Source organism: Myodes glareolus, chromosome 15, assembly GCF_982192425.1.
Source record: "Myodes glareolus chromosome 15, mMyoGla1.1, whole genome shotgun sequence".
Taxonomy (NCBI): Eukaryota; Metazoa; Chordata; class Mammalia; order Rodentia; family Cricetidae; genus Myodes; species Myodes glareolus.
In genome coordinates, this window is record NC_142040.1 from 23,177,784 (window position 1) to 23,203,551 (window position 25,768).

Genomic DNA, 25,768 nt, shown 5'->3' on the forward strand with positions numbered 1-25,768 from the left:
ATCTATAATGAGATCTGGTGCCCTCTTCTGGTCTCGAGGCATACATGCGGGCAGAACACTGGACACATAATAAATAAATAAATCTTTAAAAAAAACAAAAAGAAATAAAAAACAAACTTCAAGATGCACTTTTGTTCCTTCGTTTCCAGGCTTCTGAGGTGTTTCTCCGTTTCCAGAGCTTGTTTAATGAAAACTGCTAAGGCATTCCGTACCTTCCCAGTCCTGGCCAAAGTCTCTGAGAATCCCAGGGCGGGAGCACAAAACTACTTAGGATTCTTTTCAGCTTTTTCTAATATGTGGTGTGAGGTCCACAGCTGTGAGACAGCAAGATGACAGTGAGAAGACCAAGAGACATCAGCTCCAAACCAAGGGGTCAAGCAGAGCTTGAGTCCACCGTTCCATGTTCTTCCAACACAGATGACTCACCCCCCTTACTAACACATGTCTCTGTAACAGAGCCATGTGTGGTTCCTGGAGCGGTAATTATCACCGTCACTATGAATTTAAACACATGGCTCAGTGGGTAAAGCACCTGCTGTGCAAAGGTGAGGACCGGAGTTCGGATCCCCAGCATGGACAGCAAAGTTGGTCTGTAGGTGCGCAGTGTAATCTCAGTGCTGGGAGAGGCAGAGACAGGCAGATTCCAGAAGCTAGCTGTATAGCCAGTCCACCTGAAACAGGGAGCTCCAAGACCAGGGAGAGACCCTGTCACAAAATGTAAGGGGGAGAGCAATAGAGGAAGAAATCAGGCCTCCACATGTGTATGCACTAGTGCAGGCACGAAGGCATGCAGGTGCTCATGTGCGTGCATACACACACATGCAAATGTATACATACGTACTTAAAACAAATGTGTCATTGGCCAGTTCACTAGTACTCACTCACAGTGCACTCACTCCCTCAGTTTTCACCGACAACATGTTTAGAGTTGTATCCGCAGGAAGTGAGGCTAAAGGGAATGGTTCTCATTCCCTTTCCTAGCTCTTCCTCTACGGCCACCTCGATGCCTCTATCTGTGTGTAGCCTTTCCTGTGAGCTACGTTCTTCTGAATCGTTCTAAATGAGCCTCTGGGCCGTTGTAGGCCCACCTGAGCCGACTACCCTTCCTTCTTGCCATGAGGCCAGCAGGAGGAATTAGAGCCATTCTGTGAATGCTGGAGGACAGGGAGGAGAGCAACAAGCCAAAGAAAGGCTGTGAATCTCAGGAGAGTCTTGTTGCAGGACTGAGGGCACAGAATGGCCAGGGAGGTTCAGAGAATAGTGGACGAGGTTCTCTGGTAGTTTGAATAGGAATGGCCCCTGCAGGCTCACATATTTGAAAGCATGGTCATTAAGGAGTGGCACTACTTGACAGGGATTAGGAGGTGTGGCCTTGCTGGAGGAGGTGTGGCCTTGTTGGAGAAAGTGTATCACTGGGGGTGGGCTTCAGGGTTTCGAATTCTCAAACCAGGCCTAGCCTTTCTTTCTCTCTTTCTGCTGACTGTGGATCTTAATGTAGAACTCTTGGCTCCTTCTCCAGCACTATGTCTGCCTGCAAACTGCCAGGCTTTCTCCCATGCTGATAATGAATGAAACCTCTGAATCTGTAATCGAGCCCCAATTAAATGCTTTCCTTTATAAGAGTTGCTGTGGCCACTGGAGTCTCATCATAGCGAAAGAACACTGACTAAAGCAGGTTCTGTCTCCTTGATGCTCACACAGGCACAGACAAAGCCAGTGTCTGTCAACACACTCACTCACACACACACACACACACACACACACAAACACACATCCCTGCTCTAGCCTGTCCTCTCTGCACAGTTTTTCTTATGCAGGAATTAACCAAATTTCACTCACAAAATCCTACAACACTGGTTTGTTCCTATGTTAGATACAGACCCAGACTTGAGAAAGCTTAATCATTTCTCTGAGGTCAGAGCTGACATATACTGGGCCCGGCCTATCAGTGGTTCTTATGGGAGACTCAAAGCAGCTATTCTGAATACCTTCCTGCCCTCCACACAAGCCCAGGCTTCCTGAACTGTGAATTAAACTGCTGTCCTAAAAACAGGACCGAGTCAAGAACTGGGAAGAACTGAGATGAAGAAGACTATCTGAGGACACAGCTCAAACCCAGCTGGTATGACTGTCTTCTCACTGACATCACCAATTGATGTTTCAGTATTTAGTAATAAGAGCTCCCTGCCTGCAAACCCGGACAAGCCAGCACTGCCAGTGTGCCTTGTATACCTGTGGGCTGGGTGGACCTGCACACCACTGGTGCCTGGCGGAACGGTGCGTTGGAACAAACTTCACACCCAGCAAACCAGGTTTCAATTGCTCAAGTCACACCAGGCTATATATGTGCAGGGGATTAGCAAACTCAACTAGAAGGCAGCATTCCCAGGAAGCTCTGACCCCAGCCTCCTGAGCCATCTACAGGGCCACCAGCACCTGATTAGCAGCAACATGACCTCCTCACACACTAGTGCCCATGGTACCCAGAGTTCACAGAGGAAGGAAGCACGGCAAGAAGAAAATGTATGAGCCAAGAAAGAACCAGAACTCTCTTAGGTCATCAATCTTTCCCTTGTTCTTTCTCTGGGCTAGACTCCCTTCAAGCCGCGTAGCTGAGGCTTGCTCTGCCTTGAGTTTTACAAAGTGACTTACAGTGTAAAGTCTTTCCAAGTTATAGACAAAACTGAACAAGACCACTCTTCACACACTAGTACCCAAACCAAAGAGCCCTTTCTGTTCTACCTATCTTATCATAAACTTCTTACCTGTAACTTGCTTTTCTCCTTCAAAGCAGGGAGCACTGAGTGTGGAGTGGGGGTGGGGAGATCTCAGCCCTGGGAGAGGCTAAGCGAACCACAGAAGAAGGTTTCTTTCTGGTACACGCTGTGCTGGTAAACATCGATGAACTAGCATGTGATTAGCCAGACTTGGCTTATTCAAATGTTTTACTCCTCCTCTCTCTCTTTAAAAAGATCAAGACAGCAAATCAACAGGCACTGTTTCTATACATAAAATTACACATATAAAAAGGAAAGCAGGAAATAACAAGTATTGGCCAGGGTGTAGAAAAACTGAGCCGTGTGTGTGTGTGTGTGTGTGTGTGTATGTGTGTGTGTGTGTAATATAAAATGATGTAGCCTGTGGGGACAGCCTGCACACTCTTCATCAAAGTCAACATAAAATTGCCATAGGATCTAATGGTTCCATCTCTGGGTATAGACCCCCCCCCCTCCCCAGAGGGTATTTGAACATGCATGGTCACAATGGTGATATCCAGAATAGCCCAAAGAAGGAAGCAATAGAAGTCCACAAGCAAGCAGATGAACATAGTGTACTGCATACAGGCAATGGAATAAGTCCTGAGCCACACTACTCCATGAGTAAGTCTTGAGGATATTACCCTAAGAGCAATAGGACAGTCGTAAAAGCCAACTTCCGTACCACCAACTTACATGAGGTATTTATGGCAAATTCATAGAGACGGTAAGTATAAGAGATGCTTCAAAGGGTCGGGGAAGGAAAACAAAGGGATCAACGGTGGTAGGTACTGTGTCAACTTAACGACACTTAAACATAGCAAAACTGGTATCCCGGTCTCCAGATGTCTCAATGGTATCTCCTATATGTCAAACATCAACACCTCTACAATGCCAATTCATTTGATCTTCTCAGCTGCAAGGGAGGGTGTAGTAGTACCATTGACTATCTTCTAGCATTTCACTTGGAGCCTCACAGCCGACAGTCAGCTCCCACACCATGTCTTGAAATTCTGAGCAGCTCTTCACAACAGAGACCACCACGCCTGGGGAATGACCAACTGTTGCATAGAATCAGAACGAGAGAGCCCACTACTCCCACACCAACCAGGAGACACCAGACCCTCAAACTCTCAGGGTCTGGTAAGAGTTGCTTTCAGTAATTTCACAGGACCATGGCCGCAAATTAGAAAGAGAAGAACTCTGGTCTAATTCTCTTTTTAAGACAGATGACTGCCACATGACACCGGGAAGGTATACTTGCTTTCTTATGTTTCATTTATTAACATTGTCATATATATTGAAAAAGTTCACAGGAGAAAAGGCCCAGGAGGCCACAAGGATGAAGGTGCGACATTTGATAGGAGCCACACTGAATGGGTGAGCTGTGCTCTCTGGGTCCTACTTTACCGCCTGACAAATAGAAGGGCATTCTCTCTTCTTTGCCCAACTTCTGTAACTTAATATGAGTTTCTCATACACAGAAATACTTTTAGAATGTAAAATGTTGTTCTCACAATTTCAGCCACCAGGAACGTAGGGACCAGGAAGACCGTTCAATTGCTAAAGTGCTTGCCCCAGCACCCGGGTCAGAAGCTGGGCACCACAGTGGGCACTTGTCATTTCACTGTTCAGAGCAGAGACAGGTAGATCCCTAGGGTTTGATGACTAGCCTGTCTAGCCAACCAGTGAGCTCCAAGTTCAGAGAGAGACGTCATCTCAAGAAACAACAAAAACCACCCCCCCACACACACACACATACACACACACACTAAATAAATAAACCTAAATTAGTTGGTTGACAAAGAGTTCAAGGATGATTAGAGGTAGCTCTCGAGCATTGCTCCTGGAGGTCCACTCAGACCTCAGCCACTGTCGCTGAGCTCTCTAGAAGGCAGTGAGGACACAGACACAGAACACACCGTATTTCACTTCTGCTCCAATTAAATACCTTTTCCTCACTGTCAGCATTTTGTGGCTCTCTCCGCCACACCACACTGGAACAAGGCTACAGCCAGCCACATACAACAGTGTCGTTCACAATGTCTGCCCCTCTAGATCGGGGCTGCAAGCTCTCTGCCTTCTACAGTATATTTCATTCTATCATATTATTCAATAAGAACATTCTATTATGTAACCTCAGTACAATTACCCAAATCAGGAAATTTAATATTGAGACAACAATATGATCTATACTCGAGGGCTAATCCTTTCTGAGAAATGTCCTATCCACTTTTCCCTTCTTCCTTTCTTCTTTTATTTGCTTGTTTGTTTTTAAGGTGCTGGCCATGAACCCAGAGTTCAGGCATGCTAGGCAAGCACTCCACCTCTGAGCTGTATCCTGGCCCTGTGTGGCTTTCTTTCTGTCCTTTGTCTTTGGCTGTCGTGTGTCTCCAGCTAGAAGGCTGTCGGTTTTTGTCTTTTATCCATTTTTTGTGTTTGAAGATTTCCAGTCAGTGGTTTTTTTCTTAAATCACAGAACATCTGTTCATTTCACTCTATCAATGATCTCCTTCTAAGCAAGTAAGCATCTTTTATACTTAAACACACATGGGAAAAAAAAAGGTTCTGTTTGGCTCACATATATCACGTGATTTGGGGTTGTCGCCCTATGGGTGAGGTTAACTTGAATCACTTGGTTCCAGGGATGTGAGCTATGATTCTCCTCTCCTGTAGGGAAACACTTGAAGGCTGTATGAACATTCCTTTACTCCCAAATCTTACATCTACTAATGTGAGCATATACTGATTTTCTAACGTCAACAGTCCTTCCACTATTGTAAGGAAAGATGATGTCCCCTTCTCCCTGGCTTATTTGTCAGTCTAAACCTGGGGATTCTATATTCAGTCTACCTCATGTCTCTAATTATGAAGAATGAATGTTTTGGGCAGTAGGGGCTCATGCCTTTAATCCCAGCACTTGGGAGGCAGAGGCTGGCAGATCTCTGTGAGCTCAAGACCACCCTAATCTACAAAGCAAGTTCCAGGACATCTAGGGCTGCTACACAGAGAAACCCTGTTTTGAAAAACAAACACACAAAAACAAAAAAGGTGAATACACCAAAATGGCTTTAAAGTGGAAAGATTATCAAGAAAGGATTAAAATTAAAGATAAATAACTCATAAAGTTGGTCTAGAATCTAACTGGGTAGGTGATGAGCTTCCATCATAAACCTACAGCTCCATGGTGTGAGTCTGCCACGTCCCATGAAGCCACCATTCCCAGTTTCTCTGGGCTCTGTGTTCATGCTCTGACACCCAGTTACCCATCTTTCCAACAACCCTGCTTAGATGACAGCCAGTCTTTACTGAAAACAGGCCATACAGCTGACGACATGCCCGGGGCTTCAGTGGCAGGCAGCCCGAGACCAGGGTGTGGATTCTACAGTCCGTGCCCTTTCCCTACCAGTTCTGTCCTCCCACTGATATACAGTGGGGGCAAAGTTGGGCTTTATAGTTTGTAAATCTGTCATAACCTTTGCTTCCATCCATCTTGTAGGCCAGATGACTGCTATATCAAAATAAGGATCCATAATGAGGGCATGGTCTAAAGGGCTGCAAATCATTAATGTGTGCGCCCTCACTATCACTCAGGGTACTTTCGTCATTGTGGGGCAACGGGCACGCCCACGGCTAAGCCCCTTCCAGGAGTCATTTTTTCAACCAAGATATGGGTTGTACATATTTTCATCCTGTATCTCTTCAGAGTAAAGCAGGACGAATCTGGCTATTACTCTTGGTACCATTTGTTTGATTTCTAGTTAAGGAAGAAGAAAAAGGGAGGGGGGTATGCTGAGTGGTGCCTCAGGTAGGCCAGGTGAAGTTTGTTTGGTTTTTTTAATCCCGGGGGCGGGGGCAGGGTAGCATACGGTCCCAGGTGTGTTCCCACATCTGCTCTGTGGCTCCAAGACTGGAGCATGTGGGTGGCTCACCTGGTGTGACCAAGGGTGTGATATGTGCCTTCCCCTCCCTGTGATATGCACAGCTTACTTACACACCATAACTACTGCACAGCAGGACAAGTCAGCCCGTAGGTCTACAGTGGGACAAAGACTATAAATGTTACAACCCAAGTTTTATTATGGTGATAGAATTTCCACTCCAGGATATGAACTGGGAGTTTAAAAAGTCTTTCAGTAAATGATATTACATACTTGCTTTTCAATGTAAAAGCTAGCAATAAGGGACTTATAACCCAAACCCCAGACAGACACCACACACACACACACACACACACACACACACACACACACACACTCCACTATTAAGAAACAGAGTAGGCATATTGTCATTAAAGGTCATTTAGCCCAGTCCATTTGTACAGCCCTCGCCCTTCTCCATGGGCTTTAAATGACTGTTAGTGCCTCCCCCAGAGGTGGGAACTATCTTACCCATAGGAATTCTTTGGGCTTTGGGTTCCCACTCTTTTTCCCCCTCTTCTGCCTATTTCTTTCTCCCAATGGGTAGGGTTTCCTTTGTTGTCTCCCTCCTGGTTTGTGGCACCGTCTCCTGTGTCTCACAAATCCTGCCCACAGCCCCTGTTGCAGCTACCTGGGAAAGCTCACCCTCCCGCCTACCCTACATTGATAGCATAAAGGGGTCTCCAGGTCTCAAGCAAGGCAACATTTCTTTCGAGTTGATCTCCTTTATGTCTGATCTCCATCATATCTAATGGAAAAGATGACTGCCTGGACTGTCAGTCCCCAAGCTAATTGGGAGACAGGAAAGCTACAGCCTAAGGCAGAGGAACACGGACTATGAAAAGTAAATGGCAAAGGGCACCTAGCTGTTCCCAACTGAACCAAAAGGAGAATCCAGTCCAAACCCATGCCTAAGCCTCACAGAATCCCGACTGCTGGCTCTCTTGGAACTTGTCTTCACCAACCAACCCTCTCTATGTCACTCCAGGCACTTAATCCCCTCCTCTTCTGACTCCTTTTCTCATATTCCATGGCAAACACATCTTCAAAAGTATGTAGTTAAAGGGCTGAGGAGGAGACTCAGACAGTGAAGTACTTGGGGGAGCATGAGTGCCTGAGGTGATCCCCAGCACCGTGCTGAGAAGCTGGGGGGGACATGCCTGTATTCCCAGCAGTGGGGAGATGAGACAATGTGTTTTCTCTCTCTCTTCCTCCACCCTCTCTCCTTTTCTCTCTCCTTTCTCTCTCTCTCTTTCTCTCTTTTATCTCTCCCTCCCTCCCTCCCTCCCTCTCTCTCTCCCTCCACCCCCTCTCTTTTCCTCCCTCCCTCTCTTCCTCAGCCCCCTCCCTCTCTCTCTTTCTCTCCTTCTCTTTCTCTCTCTTCCTCCCTTCCTCCCTCTCTCTCCCCCCTCTGCTACCTCCCTCCAGGGACTACAGGTCTGGGTATGTAGCTTGGTGGCAGATCATTTGCCTAGTGCACTCTCCAGAGATTTGTAGTTCAATGATAGATAAATTGCCTAGCACAAGAAAGGCCCTTGTTTCTATCCCCAGTCCCAAAGATAAACAAACAAACAAACAAACAAATAGTAGATACCCTGGGTAATTTTTATATTCTCTCCAGGAAAAAATAAAAACTGGAAGGCGATAGAAAAGACCTACAGAACAAGGGAATTACCCAGCCAGAGGAAGGGTCAACAAGATCCCCAGCCGGCAAGGGTGCTGATGAAGACAGCAATGGAAACCAGATGCTAACTGCGACGGAGCACTTACAGCTGGGCTGGATGCTCTCTTAAGCCCTTTATGAGACTACTTTAATCCTGACAAAAACCTGTGTGTGGGAGGTATGATTATCCCCACTTGTCAAATGATGGAACCAAGACACGGGGGCCACGGACTCTACGTGATAATTTGTGGAACCTGGAGAGTCCCCACAGCACGCTGGCTCTGGGCCTCAGCTCTTGACTGTGAAGGGAGCAGCTGGGGCGCCTCTGCGAGTTCCTCCGCAGGTCATGGATATGAGTGAGGGCGCACCACGGCGCACCCGGTAACCCGAAGAAGTCCTGGTGTTTATAACTCGAGGGGTGACATGCAGAAAGAAATATTCCATCTTTGCAGCTTAGCATCCATCACGGAGCAAGTCTTCTAGAAAGCACCAGCTCAGCTGTGTGCTTCTTTTAAATGTCCTTAAACTGGGGCATCAAAGATAGATTAGATGCCTACAAACAATCAATGTCAGCCTGACTCTATAAACTAAGGGGTAAAACCATCACTTCCATTTTACCCTTCTGGGCTTGAAATTATTTCCATGACAATCTGAAAGAAATGAACAAAAAGCCAAGGATGGTGGCATAGGCCTGTCATCCCAACATCCAGAAGACTGCGGCGGGAGGATCACAGCTTTGAGGGCAGCTTGGACTAGGGAGACTGTATCTCAAAATGAACAAGCAAGCAAGCTAAGTCACAAGCCCTTCAAAACTACCAAGTTGATGGGAAGGGTGCCGGTGTTTTGTTTTGTCTTACGTAGACTCATAGATCTATTGGGTTAAAACAACACATTGTTTCTCAATTTGAAAATGACCGTGACAATTTGTTGGTCACCATAGGCAGAGAGTATGAATTGGGCTTTGATATAAAACACCCTAGCTTGGGCAGTGTAAATCTCTAAACCTCAACAAACTCATTCGCAAAATGGGACTGTCTGTCATCTGTTCAAGTGAGGTCCAGGCAGGAAAGAAATTGCACTTAAGCAGTTGGTTTTGGTTTCGGTTTTGCTGAGATAGGTATCCCAGGCTAGTCTTGAACTTGCAATCTATGCAGCGGCCTCCCAAAGGTTTGGTTACATGTGGGTCAGGAAAAAACAAGTTATGTACCAAGGACCATGGATGCAGGGCAGGGCGGGGGGGGGGGGGGGTACTGGAGAAACGGCAGAAAGCCATTACCTGCCCAGATTTGAAGGGGCAGGAAGAGGGATGGGGTAACTAGAACCCAGCCAGAATTTGGCTGGAATAACAGCTACAGGAGAAGCTGTGGGGTTTCGTCAAGGAACCCAGACCCTTCCTCCCTCACACACACACACACACACACACACACCACGCACACACACACACACACACACACACACACACACACACACACTTAACATTTCTCCAAGCCAGAGCAGCAGAACCCGTGCTGGAGAGAGATACAGCAGTTTTCCTCTCAGGATACAGAGCACGGGTCAGAGGGACATCGGAATAACCAAGTCTGGTGTCTCTCTTAAGGTTGTCGTGAGCCAATCTTCTCATTATCATTTATTTTATGTTTCTGTCCATTTTAATAAGTGGCAAATGCCCTAAGGGCAGGAAGTATCAGCTAATTCACTACTGGGCCAGAACGTATCTCAAGCCCTTGTATGTAGGAAGTCACTCTTACAAGCTCATTATCCTATTTTAAATAATGCAATTATTTAAAACATGAGATATGACCAAATTGTTATGCAACTCAGAGAAGATATATGGTCTAGTGTCCTTAAAACCAGAGTGGGGTCTCATGTTTCCTTCCATTTTTTTTCACTAGCTGGAGGGGTATGTGTGGCTCCCTGCAACCCACCCCCAGAATCTTAGCTTGGAAATACTCCGGTTTGATTAAAGCCATACATCTTCTCTAATGGCACTGAATTTTCCTGATTTGATTATGTGAGTACAGTTAATTTCATTTGGGGGATCATTTAAGTTTAAATGTTTCAACCCAACATAAGTATGTCTATTCTTCATTTCTACTGAAGTTATTCTAAAAAGACCACGGGCATGGTGCTGTCCCCGAGGAGACTGCCTGGCAGCAAGGGAAAGAAAGCAGCGAGATGACAGGGCACAGTGGTACACATATGATCTCAACACACGGTAGGCTGAGGCAGGAGAGTCACAAGTTCAGGACCAGCCCGAACTATAGTGAATCCCATGACAGCCTGGGAGATCCTGTTTGAAAACAAGAAAAGACCAAAGAGCAGCCCCATTTTTCTAAAATCTGTCTGCCAGCTACCATGTATGCCAAACAGACGGGGGTCTACCCGTGCACAGACCATTCCTGCTGCCCCTCGTAGCTGTTTGAGATATGGGAGTTTAAAGGTTTGCTTTGATGTTTTATTTATATGGGTGAGTGTGTGTTGGGGGGGTGAGTGTGTGTGTTCATGCATGCCATATGTATGTCAGTGTCAGGGCTTGTAGAGACCGGAAGAAGGTGTTGATCCCCTGGAAATGGAATTACCTGATATGGGTGTTGAAAACCAAATTTGGGTTCTCTATAAGTGCTTTTTACCCCTGTGTCATATCCCCAACCATAAGTTATGAGAGACTTTATGTTTGTATGCTTATAAAGTAGCCAAACTAATAAATCTTAAAAGTTAAAATTACATCGAAAAACCCAACATAAAAGCAGCATAGGGACATCTAATTTATTAAAAATGTGAGCCGCCACAGAACTATGAAAAATAAAATGTGACTTTTCCTGTACATCTACCATGTATCCAAATTCTCCTCTTGTCTCCACTAGAAATCACCACAAACAGTCTGGCACAGTGCCTTTAAAACCATTTCATGGGTTGGACGGACTAGCTCAGCAGGCAAGAGTGCTTAACATACAAGCATGACCATTGGAGCGTGATTCTGGAACCCACAAAAAGCGCTGGACAGAGTGGCATGTACCTGTAAGCCCAGCACTCCGACACCAAGGTGAAAGGCAGAGACAGGAGAGGGGCTGTCAGCAGCTTGCACACGGTACAGCAGAGACATTAAAAGAGGAGAAGTGACTTCCAAAGGGTTGTCCTCTGATCTCTGCGTGCATGCTACAGCACACAAACACCCACAGCCACACATACCTATACTATATACATGTAATGATAATAATAATATAATAATAAATATCATATGGAACTATTTCCTAGTTTACATACATATACATATTTTATAAAAACGCTAACCATCACTGCATACATGTTTTTCTAGATAACCTTTTTCATGCAATAGAATTTTAGGTAGATTTCTTATATGATAATGCTATTTCACTTTCTCAGGGCTGCATATTATAGCACAAATATTTTAAACCATTCATCAACTATTAGGCATCTAAATTAGCACAAATTTTCTACACACTACAATTTTTCATTAACTCACTACAACAGTCACAGTGGTTTTTTTTCCTACCTACAATTAATTCACTCTTGATACAGTATGGCAGGCTTCTACTCATGCTAATTTTCAACTGGATCATTGCCATGGTACAGCATAAGTTTAATAATTGATGTGCGTGCATATGTGCTTTTGTGTGTGTGTGTTTTTGTGTGTGTGTGTGTGTGTGTGTGTGTGTGTGTTTAAGTGGTTAAAAATTCTTTAATTTTTCCAAAAAGAGGTGGGTCCATACCTCTTGAATCTGGGCAGACTTACAATGGTTCCAACCAATTGAGCATAGCAGAAGTGATGTCATGTGACTTACAGAGCGGGGTTATTAAAAACCCATGACTTTTCCACACAGACTCTTGAGACATTAACTCTCCTTGGGGGTCAGCCACCATGCTGGGAGATACCCTGGTGAATAGAGACCATTTGTGACCAGCCTTCAAGTCACCCCAGCCACGGGCACCAGGTACATAGTGCAGATTCCAGCACCCAGCGGCAGTTTTAGTCTTTCCAGCCAAGGCTCATTAATTTGTCCAGTAAACAGAGCAGAAACAAGCTATCCCCTGCCACGTCCTGTCTGGATTCTCAGTCTGGGGAGTCAGTGAGCATAACTCTTGGATTGACTTGTTATTATACAACCATAGAATTGAACAAAGTGCATGCACAGGTCTGTCCACCTTATTTGGGTTGTTACTTGTTCTCTCAACTGAAATACTTCTGGGTAGAACAACAAATCAGGGACTTTGGGATCTGCATCAGAACCTCCAGTTAAGCCACTGTAACTCTCCTGTCCTTGTTGGCCAACAAGGAACACCTGTTCTCTCTACCTAGAGCGCGGAGGTATTTTGAGAAAACTGAGACGTGTACCACACAAATTGATAGTGAACTTGGGGGTTAAGGTCTAGTCGGCTGTTCTGGACTTGAATCTCCCACAATGACTTTCATAGATTGACAGTCAGTCTTCTAATTTCAACAAATTGATTCATAACAAGAAAGAAAGACGCCTAAGGGCTCATACTGATTATGGTTAGTAAGAGTAAAGTTTAATTTATAATATTCTATCTCATAGTTGGCTTTTGTTGTTGTTGTTTTCACCCTAGGATGACAGCTTATTACTTTCCATTTGTTTGTTTGTTTTCTTAAAAAATAAGAAGTTGCCATACTGAGAATAGGAAGACAGCATATCTGCTAATTCATGGCCAAAGTCAACTCCTAGTACAGAGCAGTGGGCACCCTGGGTTCCAGTCTCTCCCTCTGTATCACCAGAGTTAAATGTCACTCATTTCACACAGTGCTCCACATCATGTCCCCTCCCTATCATTTTGCAGGGACCCAGCAGCCAACAGCGACAAAGGCTTGGGGTCACAGAACATCACAATAGCTCTTCATGTTTCCCCAAACCCTGGGATGCACACTGAGCTAAGAAGGCAAGTACCAGGGTGAACGGAAACCACTAGAGGTAGGCTGAGAACCCTCTGAAGGGAAGCTTCCCTTGTGTGATTTCTGCTAGAGTATATGCAGGGAGTTAGCAAACACCTCTGATCTAAAGCAGCTCAGCCTACTGCCTTCCTGGACCTGTCCTGCTCCTTCCCTGCCCATTCAGACAGTGCAGCCATCTGTCCAAGGCTGTCCTGCTAAAACACTTATCACAGCACCAGGGAGGTCCCTCAAGCATTGGTCTTCCCAACGTCTGACTGTTCTCCAGGTTAGAGCAACCCAAGGCCACAGGAGGTTTTGTGATCAGGCTTGTACAAAATAGACTATACAGAGCCTTAGGCCGACCCCACTCTGAGCATCATTCCATCCCCTTGGATACATGTGCCAGTTTTTCTTTAGTTGTTAAGAGATGGTGCTTACTGGAGACTCATTACTCCAAGTGTGGCCTGAAAACTCAGGAGTTAGTCCTGCTGGAGCCCAGCCTCACTGGAGCAGAATCCATTAAACTCAATCTTCACATGACACATGCAAGCATTTAAGTGGGGGCAGCTTTACACTGGGGAACCCTCATTTGGTATTGGACATTTCTGTTCTAATAATGCCCAAGACACTAGCCATAGCAGACAGTTTAAAGAAAGGTTTTTAAAGGGTGGGAAAAAGCATAATCCCCTTTCTTACAGAAAGATCTCATTATGCATGCACTCTTGAGGTCAGAGAAAGGGAGTCCAGATCACTTTATCTCAAAGCCAAATCCAAGGGCTAAAGGTGAGGGCACTTCATCTGAAATCCCAATCCACCATCACAAATGCTAATTGGTCTAGTACGAGGCATTATAAAAGCTTCAGGTGGGAGCCAGGCCAGAGGGAGCACAGCCACACAAAACAAAATGTTCAGTAGGTGAATTTGCTTCTTTACCAATAGTCATGACTCTCCACCAGGGGTATCTAGTCGTGTCTGGAGACTTCTCAAACCGCAAATGACAGTGAGCAATGACAATGTACAGGCCACACCATACCCCACACCCCCCAGAAACATCCAGCAAAGAACTATCTCTTGTGAAACAACCAGAATGCAAGGTGATTCACTAGCACGCTCTTTTCTCTCCTCCCTCCAGACCCTCCCGTCACCCCAATCAGTGACTCATGCACCCCTTCCTCTATAGCTTCCCCCCATTGGCTCTAAGAAGAGCCTGCCATTGAATATGCGTCAGCCTGGGGACAGAGAGCAAGCAGGTCCTGTCCTTTCAGGACCTCATTATTAATAATGTCCTCATTATTCATGCAGCACAGGCCCTGGATTACCTAGGAGAGAATCCTGTATGAGTTGTGGGAGCTGGAAGGGGCTGGAGGATGCCTTCAGGCTGGTCCCTTGGGCCTGAAAGGAACCACCATCCTGGCAGACTCTGGCATACAGACCCTCTCCTTTATAACAGAGGAAAAGGAGCAGGGCTCACAAGGAAACTGAGCAAAGAAATAATAGCGCAAGCCCCCCGCTTTTGAAAGTGCAGACAACGGTTGAATGGTGCTTCTAGCTTTAGCTCAACCTCGCTAAAAAGGAACCCCACACGCTCCTGTTCTGAAATGCACCCTCCGGCATCCTTTCCCACTGTTTTGGCTTCCCGTCTTCTAACTTCTAATCCAAGACTGCTGTAAAGATGCTGTCTAGGGAAGTCAATTTCATTTCACTGAGCAGAGAGAGACTGGTCCTAAAAGTCAGGGAAACCTTGTGTCCTGGTTTGGCCAGCATCATTATTCATAGTCCCCTTTCCTAGGTATCTCAGTTGGGACAATGAGTTACGACCTTTCTTCCGGGGCATGCTGTTCCCAGAGAGAACAAAGCTGTGGGCTTGGCATGCTTTTGCAAAGCACGTTAAGCCCCAGACCCTTAAAGTTAAACTTGTGTGCAATTACGTCTAATTTGGCCTTTGCTGGTGATGTGCCCACTGACCGAAATTCTGCTTACAGGAAAATGACTGGACGCTGATGAAGGAAAACCTAGGGCTGAGCAAACACACTCTTCATCTTGTGACTTGAGGGCATCAAGAAAGAAGGATATTGGCACAAACTATGGGAAAACCTGCTCCACACCAGACCCATGAAATTACCCAAGGGTTTTCAACTCAAACTCAGTCACATTCCAACTGCTGAGCCCAGCATTGCATGGAAATTCCCATTCCCGGTTGGTGTGTGTGAGCTAAACCAGGAGGCACAAATGATGCCGTGGACCTCCTGGGTACAGGTGAGCGTAGTGGAGAGGCGGGGTCAGCAAGCTGACCGCTGGCCAGTCACCACAACTCACTGCTGATTTTCAAGAAGACTACGGGCCTGGGTAACACAAGTGCAGACAGGGAAGACCGTCTCTCATAGTCGGAAGGAATCACATAAAAACCAATGTGATTTCTTTTTTTAATGTGATTACAGGTCTCTCTGGGAAAAAGGAAGCCTGCAGAACAGGAAACGTCATTCTGTTTAAAACAACTGTTAGCAATTTGACCCATATCCTTCCAGGCTTTCCCTCATACAGTCTTGGTTCTAACTCCCACAGTGTGTCCTGCTTTTTCACTTTATTACATAAGCATTTCTCCATATCATGATAGACTATTTATTTGAGCTGTGTCTGGGATTCTCCAATGGCAACGTGCACAGCTGCTTGCTATTCAGACTTCAGAAGTTTATGCACAGCAGAAGGCAGCAAATGAGGAGGATGAGAAAGGAAAGCACACAATAAAATGTTAATGAAGACGCCACCTCCCCAAATAGTCTCAGTCCACAGTGTGGTGTGTGTTGAAGCCTTCTTTTCATCCTGACATGGAGGATCATGCTCAGGCACTAGAAGGTCAGGGAAATGGGGATGGAAATGGCAAAGAAGGCCAGGTTCCATCACCAGGTGAGAAGGCCAAGGAGAGGGAGCAGAAAACATGTTTGGGGTGCTTTGAGACTCCTTACCCACTGGGGCATCATGGCCCCATTTCTGGATACTCTTCCTCTCATCCATCCTCTCGTACACTCTGGGTACTCTCAACCAAACCTGATCACGTGATCTTCACAGTTTTCTCTTCCTCCCTTCTCCACTCACTAAGCACTCTCCCTGCCCAGCAAAGGCTTAGTGCATCATAGCTTGTCCTATGATGTCATCAGACAGGGACTACAGTAGACATACTGTCAGAAGAGATACCCTAAGGAGATGTATGCCCCTTCCTTCAGGTATCAGACTGTTGAGACACTCTGGAATTGTACTTTCTCCAGGAATCTCATGAGAGGGGATGGGAAAGGCTGAAGCCCTGACATCTGCCAGAGGAGGAACTTGTTTATCAGGAAGGGAGCTCATACAGTTCTGGGCCCACAGCAGAGGACAGAACAGAGCCAAAACAATGATGGGTCAGTAATGGGTGGGAGCACACCTTGACCAGGACTTCATAATTCTATTCCTTTTACTCTCCTCTTAAACCTAAATCTCATCAGCAGACCCCCAAGAAGGGGTGAGATGGCTCAGAAGGTATGGCGCTTGCTATGCAGCCTGACAGCCTGGGATCTATCCCTAGCCTCCACAGGGTGGAGAGAACTGACTCCCCAGCTATTCACTGATACTTCCAAGTTTCCCTTGACCTCCAGACATGGGCTTGGTGTGCATGCCCCACTAGGATGAATAAGTAAGTAAATAAATAAGTGTATTTTTAAGACCCCTGAATTATTTTTTTTTAGAACAGGACCACTAGACCTCTTTATTTGCTGTTCTTCTTGATGTAGTCACATTGAATAAATCTCCTACTGTTTTTCACTATTACCTGTCTCTTTCATTAGCGTATAGGGTACAGATGGCTGAATCTAACTTATTGGGGTGGCCAGGTCCCAAGCTTTGATCCTAACAACTCCGGTAACATTATGACTTCGCCACTTCAGATCACAGAGAGAGAAAGCCAGGGCTGAGTGGTAGTAAATGAGAGAGCCACGTGTTTCTAAGTCACGGCACCACGGCCCCATGGGAACATCAGTTCCCTGGGGGCAGAGGGCAGCCCAAGCAGAGGTCTGTTTAAGGACTACTAATACCTCTCTTCTTTCCTACAGTGTTTTGAGGTTTACAAAAATGAGCCTATCTATAGAGATGAAGAAATCAGATACAGGGAAAATAAGAGAAGATCAAGGAAAGCAGAGGGTTTATAAATACACTGGAAGCCACGCTTAAGCCTTCACAAATTCTATAGTTACATTCCAGATTCGGTTGTGCTTTCTATCAGCCAAAGCAAAATACAGAAAGTGGATATTCATAAACACAAGTTATGGATCTATTTCAGAAAGTCCTGTTGCTATAGAAATTCTCTTGGAAACGTTATCTGTCTCAGCCATCCACCCTGATCAAAGGGCTTCCAAATGAGTCTATTTTCTGCTGAACTGTTGGCTAAACCCTACGGTGCTGCAGTGTAAACCCGACAGAAACTGTTCTAAAAAGGGACCCCATACTTCCCCAGCTCTCATCCTCGGAATGTGCTGAAGGCACCAGGAGAAAGCTGAAGATGTGTGAGCTCCACCACTGCAAAGCTGACTCCATGGGTGCGAGTAGGCGTGCACTCGCTGTCTTCTCTCTCATGAGGCTGGGGCCTGCCATGCTTCCTTTGTCTAAGATCCTTCCACATCCTCACTGCGATTTATCCGCTGCTTCTGCATCCTTCCTGCTCTCTGTTCCTTCTGCATGCAATGACTTTTTAACATTGGCGAAGACCAAACCTTAATGTAAAAGCAGACACCAGGGCTAGGAATGTAGTTCCTGCTGTGGAATGCCTGCCTAACATGCGAAAGAGTCTACATCTGACGGATGTTGATGATGGTGATGATGATGATTAATATACACGAGCATCAGTTCATCCGACTCCCGGGAAATGCATGCCATTGTTTACGATTAGCCAGACACTGTGCTAGGATATCTAGAAGTCTTCCTTGCCCCAAAGTGAATGGCTATCCTGATGGAAGAGTGGCAATTTATCATAGCAGGAACATAAAGGAAGATAATACATACAATGGTTAAAGAGTTTGCTCAGAATACAGAGTACAAAGGGACTGACACTGACTTTAAATATGAATTCAACAGGCACGGTGGGCCCATAGCCAGGAGTCACACTACCCGAGTTCAAACCTTCATTTCACTGCTGATGAGCCATAGTTTAGGCAAGTACTTAGTCTGTCCGAACCTGTTTTCTCATGAGTAAAATGAGGCTAATATCAAAGATCTCAGAGGATCATTGTAAGGATTACACTGGATAATTCATTTTCTTTTAAATGCGAAGAAGTCAGGAATGAGGAGAGGTATTAAGGCTGTAATCCCAGCACTTTGGGAAGTAAAGGCAGGGAGATCAAGGATTCAAGGTTATTATTGGATACATATAATGTTTGATGTGAATCTTGTCTCATAAATAAATAAACAAATCAATGCTTAAAATAGTACCTGGCACATATAAGCATCTGGATATGTTTGTTGCTACCCGTGCCAATAGAATTAAACTGACAGAGTAGAATAAAACCAATCCCTTTCTTAAGCTGAGTCTATAATGTCATGTCTCATCCTGTCACCTCCGACCACATGTGAAGTATATTCTCCTTAGGCTGTCCAGGGGAGTTAGGACAAACTCAAGGCCTGAATATAGGATCTGAGTTTTCTGCTGAAGTAGGACGTCTTGAGTTTCAAAATACACTAGGTCCTTCTGCAGAGCCAACATTTTTCTTGTTAAATAACCCTGGGAACTCCACACAGTGTACTTACACAATCTCTAAACTAATCATTAAGAGGCAACAGCTGGGAAGCAGGGCGTGGTGGTGCTTGCTTATAATCCCGACACTTGGGAGGTAGAGGAAGAGAGAGGCATCAGGAGTTTAGCATTGTCATAAACGGAGCTGACTCAAGACCAGCCTGAAGGACATGAGACCCTGCCTCAAATAAAACCCATTAACCAACAGCTTGGCAAGGTGGAATCAGACTGTGGTTCATATAGAGTTCTTGGCTCATGGCCAGACAGGGAATGGAAGAATAAGTAGCCTTCAAATTCCATCGTCTGGCTAGTCCCTAGTTCCCTTTAGCCACAGCAGAAGGAAGCTGGAACCACCCAAACATATGTGCTTTATCCACACTCCACTGCCTCAGCAATACACAGAAACTTCTCTCACACACCCTAGGAAGCTGTTTTCCCTTACCTGCAGTTCAGTTACTTCGAGCGCCAGCTTTCACTGGCCCTTGCCACCCTCAGGCTCCCTAAGACTCACTGTTCTAGAGACTCCAGGTTGCCAGGCCCAAGACAGCTGGACAGAGAGGCTGAGTCCAATTAAACAGTAATGAGACATTTGAAAGTACCAACTTCTGGCGACAGTTGAGATTATCTAGGCATCACTGAAGCACATCATCTGATTCTTCATAACCTATGCTGAGTGATGCATAGGTTCTCAGCAGCGAACACTTTGTATAGATTAATTAGTCCAAACACAATTATAATGATTATCCTGATTTTACAGGCGAACTTAGCATTTTGCTTAGGTCACATCACCAGCATTTGAAAGAGGTGGGTTAATACACCAGAACAATGTTGTATTTTTAAATCCCACATGCTCTGGGAAGGCAGCCTTTACTTCACTTTCTGTTACTTCCAGAGAGCACAGGCAACTCCTTTTCCACGCACTATTCCAGCTTCCCCATCCGAAACTAAAGAAACACTCTTTGAAGAGTCATGGAAAACAAATGAAAGCTACACTCTAACCCTGTCCTGTGCATCTCCTCCGATAACCGAGAAATAAATTTGCTGCAGCTAAATTTAAGCCCATGTCACTTAGTTCTCTATGAAGACAAGAGAGATGCACACAGCCCACCAGGAGGTCATCTGAGCAGGAGGCTGAAGGTCTGCAGTGCTAACAAGGGCACATCCAACAGCAAAGATGCCTCATTCTTCTATGTCTTCTTCAATTTACTCTCTTTAAAGTAAGGGGCACACAGGAGCTTCTCAAATAATTAAACACAGAATCACCAACGTAGGCCACCAATCCCACTGGCTGGTACATATCCAAAAGAAGCGTACATTCTGTTCACAGCAGCTTTTTGTCCCAGTAGCCAAGTGGCCATCAATAAACCAACAGGCATCATGGTGCGCGTACACGGTGTCCACAAGTTGGAGTATTATTTGGTTTTATTTACAAGGAAGGAATCATTGACACACTCTGTGACTGGGATGAACTCTGAAGACATGCTAAGTGAGATATGCCTGGTCCAGAAGGCCTAACATTAGCTCTACGATGTCACCTCCATGAGGTGTCTACAGCAGCCATTACAGAGCGGTAAGGGTGGGAACAAGGTTGTGGGTGGGGGAAAGAAGAGGAATTGTCACTTCATACATCCAGAGTTTCAGTTCGAGAAGATGAAAAGTTCTGCAGATGGACAAAAACAGTTCATATGATTATTCTTAAGATTAATTTTAGGATAAAATAATTGTTTTCATATATATATATCATTGCATATTGCTCATATTTGCTGTCCACATTCCCACCATTGGTACCATTCCTATCCCCAAATAATTCCCTTCCTTGATTTAATATTACACACATGCATGATATACATTTATTTATCTTTGTTCTTTGAGACAGGGTCTCATTGAGTAGCTCTTGGTTGACCTGGAACTTACTATGTAGACCAGGCTAGCCTCAAACTTAGAAACATGCCTGCCTTTTGCCTCCCAAGTGCTGGAATTAAGGGGCTGTGTGTGTGTGTGTGTGTGTGTGTGTGTACGAATATGCCTGGCCTTGTATGTATATTTAAATCTAGATTTTGCACATGGGAAAATATACAATATTTTGTTTCTCCCAACATCATTACCCTTTCTTGTTCCCCTTCCCTTCCTTTTGAATGTCCTTCTGATGCTGCAGGCCATGGTAATTTTACATTATATGCCAAGTTTTAACTTCTGCAAAGTTTCGAGCCTTGGCTATACATTGCAATCTCCAGGGAGGTTTTTGAAAAGTATCTACCCATCACTGGGAATGGTAGGTAGGACACTGTGCCCTGACAGATGTACAAAGAAAACAGACATTCAGGAGGCAACCACATCAGGTAATTGGCCTGGGCCCCTCAGGGACCCAGTGTCACTGAACTGATGGAGAGGCAGAAGCTACCCCATCCAGGGAAAGGAACATAGCAGTCAAAAACAACTGAGAAACTTGACTGGACCCTGAAAGATGACCCTAAAGTCTAACTGGGGGGAATCTCCATGTAGAATTGACACTGTCCAAGAGAGATGAAAAGAAAAGAAAAGAAAAGAAAAGAAAAGAAAAGGAAAGAAAAGAAAAGAAAAGAAAAGAGCGTGGTCCTGAGGGTGTGTCTGTGAAAGAGAGTGTCCTCACTCTCTGAGCTGAGATATATGCTGAGGTGGTTAGAGGTGAGCTGTCCCAAAGCCTGCAGATGGGTGGGTGGTGCTGTATTAACACGTGGAAAGGTTAAGAGAAAGAAATGAACGCTCACTGTGGTCTCGGGGGCTCTGAAAGTTCCAACATTTTTAAACAGGTAGAAATAAAAACAAACAAAAAAAAACCCTAATGTGATTCTTTATGGTTTAATGAAAGTCTTGTGTGTGTGAGAGAGAGAGATGAGAGAGCGAGAGAGAGAGAGAGAGAGAGAGATTTTCTTTATCCCTTCATCCATGGGCAGCTAGTCTGATTTTGTAACTTTGCTATGGTGAGCCATGTGTAATAAACACAGTTAGGCAGTATCCCTGCCGGAAGTTAACCTCGATTCTTTGGAATATATACACACCCAGGAGTGGTATGATTGAATCAAATGGAGAATCTATACTGAATGGGGGAGGAGCTTCCATATTAATTACCACAGTGACAGCACTAGATTAATTTGTATTTAAACCAGCAGTGAATGAAGGCTTATTTTCCCTTGAGTTCTCACCAGCTGGTATTGTTTTCTTCCTGGTGACAGCCATTCTGACTAGGGGTATAAAAAAGAGAGACAAAGCTGGGCGGTGGTGGGGCATGCCTTTAATCCCAGCACTCAGGAGGCAGAGGCAGGTGGATCTCTGTGAGTTAGAGGCCAACCTGAACTACAAGAGCTAGTTCCAGGACAGGCTCCCCTGCTACAGAGAAACCCTGTCTGGAAAACAAAAAAACAAACAAACAAACAAACAAAAAACAAAAAAGAGAGACATGAAAATAAAGGGAGAGAATGCTAGGGAAGTAGAAGGCGAGAGAAAAGATAACAAGCGGTAACAGAGGGGGCGGATGTGATCAACGAACATTATATACATTTTTGAAATGTCATAATGAAGCCGGGCGGTGATGGCTCATGCCTTTAATCCCAGCACTCTGGAGGCAGAGGCAGGCAGATCTCTGTGAGTTCAAGGCCCACCTGGTCTATAAGAGTTAGTTCCAGGACAGGCTCCAAAGCTAAAGCTAGAGATTATAAAACTAATATGTGCTAATAAATTATTTTAAAGGAAAATTATAAATGTATCATACAATAGTTGAATAAAAATTAAGACACCCTGCAAGAACATCCCCTGAATCAAATAGAAGATCTAGGGACAGCCTCTTGGAAACCAGCCTTTGCTTTGTTAAGTTCCTTAGACTTTAATGAGCAGCCATGTTGTCTTGTTAGGGTTTCTACTACTGTGAACACCATGACTAAAGGCAACTTGGGGAGGAGAGGGTTTGTTTCGTCTCACACTTCCAGGTAACAGTCCATCAGTGAGGGAGGCCAGGGTAGGGAGGGACGGACAGAGGTAGGAACCTGGAGGCAGGAGCTGATGCATAGCTGATGCATAGGCCACAGAGGCCTCACACCTTGCTTTCCCATACTATCCTGGGCGACCTCTCCAAGGGCGTCGTCACCCTCATCAGTCATCAACCAATAAAAGATACTACAGACTTGCCTGCAGGCAAATGTTATGGGGGCCCTTTTCTCAATTGAAAGTCCCTCTTCCCAAATGACTATAGCTTGGGTCAAACTGACCAAAACAAACAAACAAACAAACAAAAAACTAGCCAGGGTACAGGTCGACCCTAATGAATTAGATCTCTAAGCCAAAATGTGATAACGTGACAGCATGGCCAACAGTCATAGAAATGCACTCAGCACCTGACCTCAGCCAGCTGGTGAACCTATGCTCAGCCCTGGGAGATCTCAGCCTCCAGCTGCCCAAGAGTCCACCACATCTACGCCTCCACTTCTTTCCCAAGAAGTCACAGCATCTCACCTTGTTTAAAAAAAAAAATGTTCTCTACCAACAGAAGAGGAGACAAAATTGCCTTCCCAAGCCTTGTCCCTTCCCCTCTTGTAAAAACCAGAGATGGCCCTGTCTCCTATGATGTCCTTTCCTTCAGCAAACTTTTCAACTACCCCACACTGAAGACACGCCTCTGGGAAAGGCTTTCCAGTTTTCAAATTCCTATCATGAATTAGCAGTTTCAGTTTTTACACTTCCTATTAGAGAAATGGTCAGGTGGACAAAGACGACTCTGGGTAAAAGGTTTAAACCTAGAAAACCAAACTATACCTTTCAGCTGGAGGAAAAGGAAAGAGCTCATCACACCAGAGTCTGCCACTGTGTGTCTCTATACTAGAGAGGCACCACCTCGGGGGCTGATGAGAGGCTGTATCCTTTTCAACACTCAAGACCAAAGAGTTGTTCGAGGGGGTGCTAGCTTGCCTCCTCACCCCACTATTCACATAGATACTGAAACTGCTTTCAGAACCTTCTCCCTTGCCTCATGGCCCTTCGGAGGCGGAGGCGGAGAAGTAAACACGAACCCACCTTCCAGATGTAGAGTGCGGCTCAGAAGTCACGCCCAATCTCACACAGGAAGCATCACTCGGCCTCCCACTGCCCCGACCTCACAGTTCTCATTATTTCCGGTTGGTAGCACTTCCAATGGCATCTCAGTTTTGCAACAGTGCAGGGCACGCATCAGTGGCTTCCATAGGCCAAGCAGGAACAGCCTAACTTGTTTGACCTGTACACTGTTCACAAATGTTGGCCTCTCCTTTCGAGGGACAAAGGTGCTGTCTGGTTAGGAGACACTAAAGGGCTTCCTGGCATTTGATGTCAGGTCTTGGTCACATGTGACCCATAAAGATACGGAATCTGCAAGCTCTGAGTAAAGTCCATGGCACAGAGACACTTCTCGTCTTGTGCTGAATGATCACAAGTAATCCAGCTCTTTCTAGGCTGTCAAGAGTTCTCCTTTTAACAGAAGGGAGCAGTCCCCTGCATTGCACCAGCAATCTTTACTCACTGGAGATGCTACTTGATTCATTATGAAGATGAACCCCCTATACACTGCCTTAGAATTGTTTAAATGCTGAATGGCTACTGCCGACAGGGGTTCTTCTTTCATCATTGCTACGTTGTCTTTGCTGATCCTTTTGCCTTTGATCCAAGCTTTCATTATCTCCAATTGAACTACAGCATCTCAACAGAGTCCTGGGATCTCTCAGCACATCAGTCTCTCACATACACATACGCATATCAGCGCGCGCACACACACACACACACACATTCTCATACACATACACAAGCACACCTGGACACTGAACTGTCACAAATTCTCCCAATCGTAAAAGACTTGCTCTACAGGCTCTGATTTTCTCAAAGTTGAAACCACAGCTACAACAAACTCTGTGTCTTGAGAAGCAAAGAGTAAGTACGTTTAGCTTTTCTAGCTACAGAAATGCGTATCAGAGAAAATTTGGAGAAGAGGAAAAACTATCCATTATCTCTATGCAAATAAATGGTTGGCATGACCGTTTCTCTGCCTTTGGACTAAAATGCAGAGTAGAAACAGGTGATACAACCTATGTACCAAGTGCTGGGAACACAGTATGGACCGAAGAGTACACTCCTGACAGGCAGCAATTTTATTATGCTCTACCACATCATTCTAAGAGTAATCGATGTGGTACAATGTTTTTTAAATACACGTTTGCTTTATTTTTTGAAAAGTAATACATACTGAAAGAATCTTTCAAATACTGTACCTATCCTTGCTCCCAGTTACCTTCCTAAAGGCAATCTCTAAAGAAATTCTACAGAACTTTCAAGAACTATCACACAAACACAGGTTAAACAGAGTGTTCCTTATTTTGGTGGCTTGTTTGCCTTGCCTGTCTTACTTAAGAGACCAAAGGTACACGTGCGGAGCTTCCAAAACTACCACGTAAACGTACATTAGAAATTTCATTTCTTTCTCAGAGTTCACCTCATTAAATATGCAAAGTTACAGTCACAGCTCACACCAGGGAGAAATATATACGCACAAACGACTCGCCAGTTCAGACTAACAATAGCAAACACTTTGCAGGAGGCACGAGGAGAAAAGCTTCGAGACTGTCCCCAGAATCAACGCCAAAGGACAGACCTGGTTTGCATGGAGAGGAGAAGTATCTTTATATATGCTTTAAAAAAAAAAAAAAGCATGTTTTCCATTTGCAGATTTGCAAAATAAGTCATTAGTAAATGCAGAACAAAGCGAGCACAAGT

The 25,768-nt window shown here is 45.1% G+C and overlaps 1 protein-coding gene and 1 long non-coding RNA gene across 2 annotated transcripts in view; both read right to left on the reverse strand.

Moving 5' to 3' along the window:
- Nucleotides 1–25,768, reverse strand: part of Iqgap2 (IQ motif containing GTPase activating protein 2) — a 279,192-nt gene that overhangs the window by 243,036 nt on the left and 10,388 nt on the right. The gene's annotated exons all lie outside the window — the stretch shown is intronic.
- Nucleotides 20,405–24,278, reverse strand: LOC146891650 (uncharacterized). Its single transcript, XR_014997110.2, has 2 exons — nucleotides 24,044–24,278; nucleotides 20,405–20,660 (listed from the first exon to the last, which is right to left on the reverse strand). It is a non-coding gene; the product is annotated as an uncharacterized LOC146891650 (long non-coding RNA).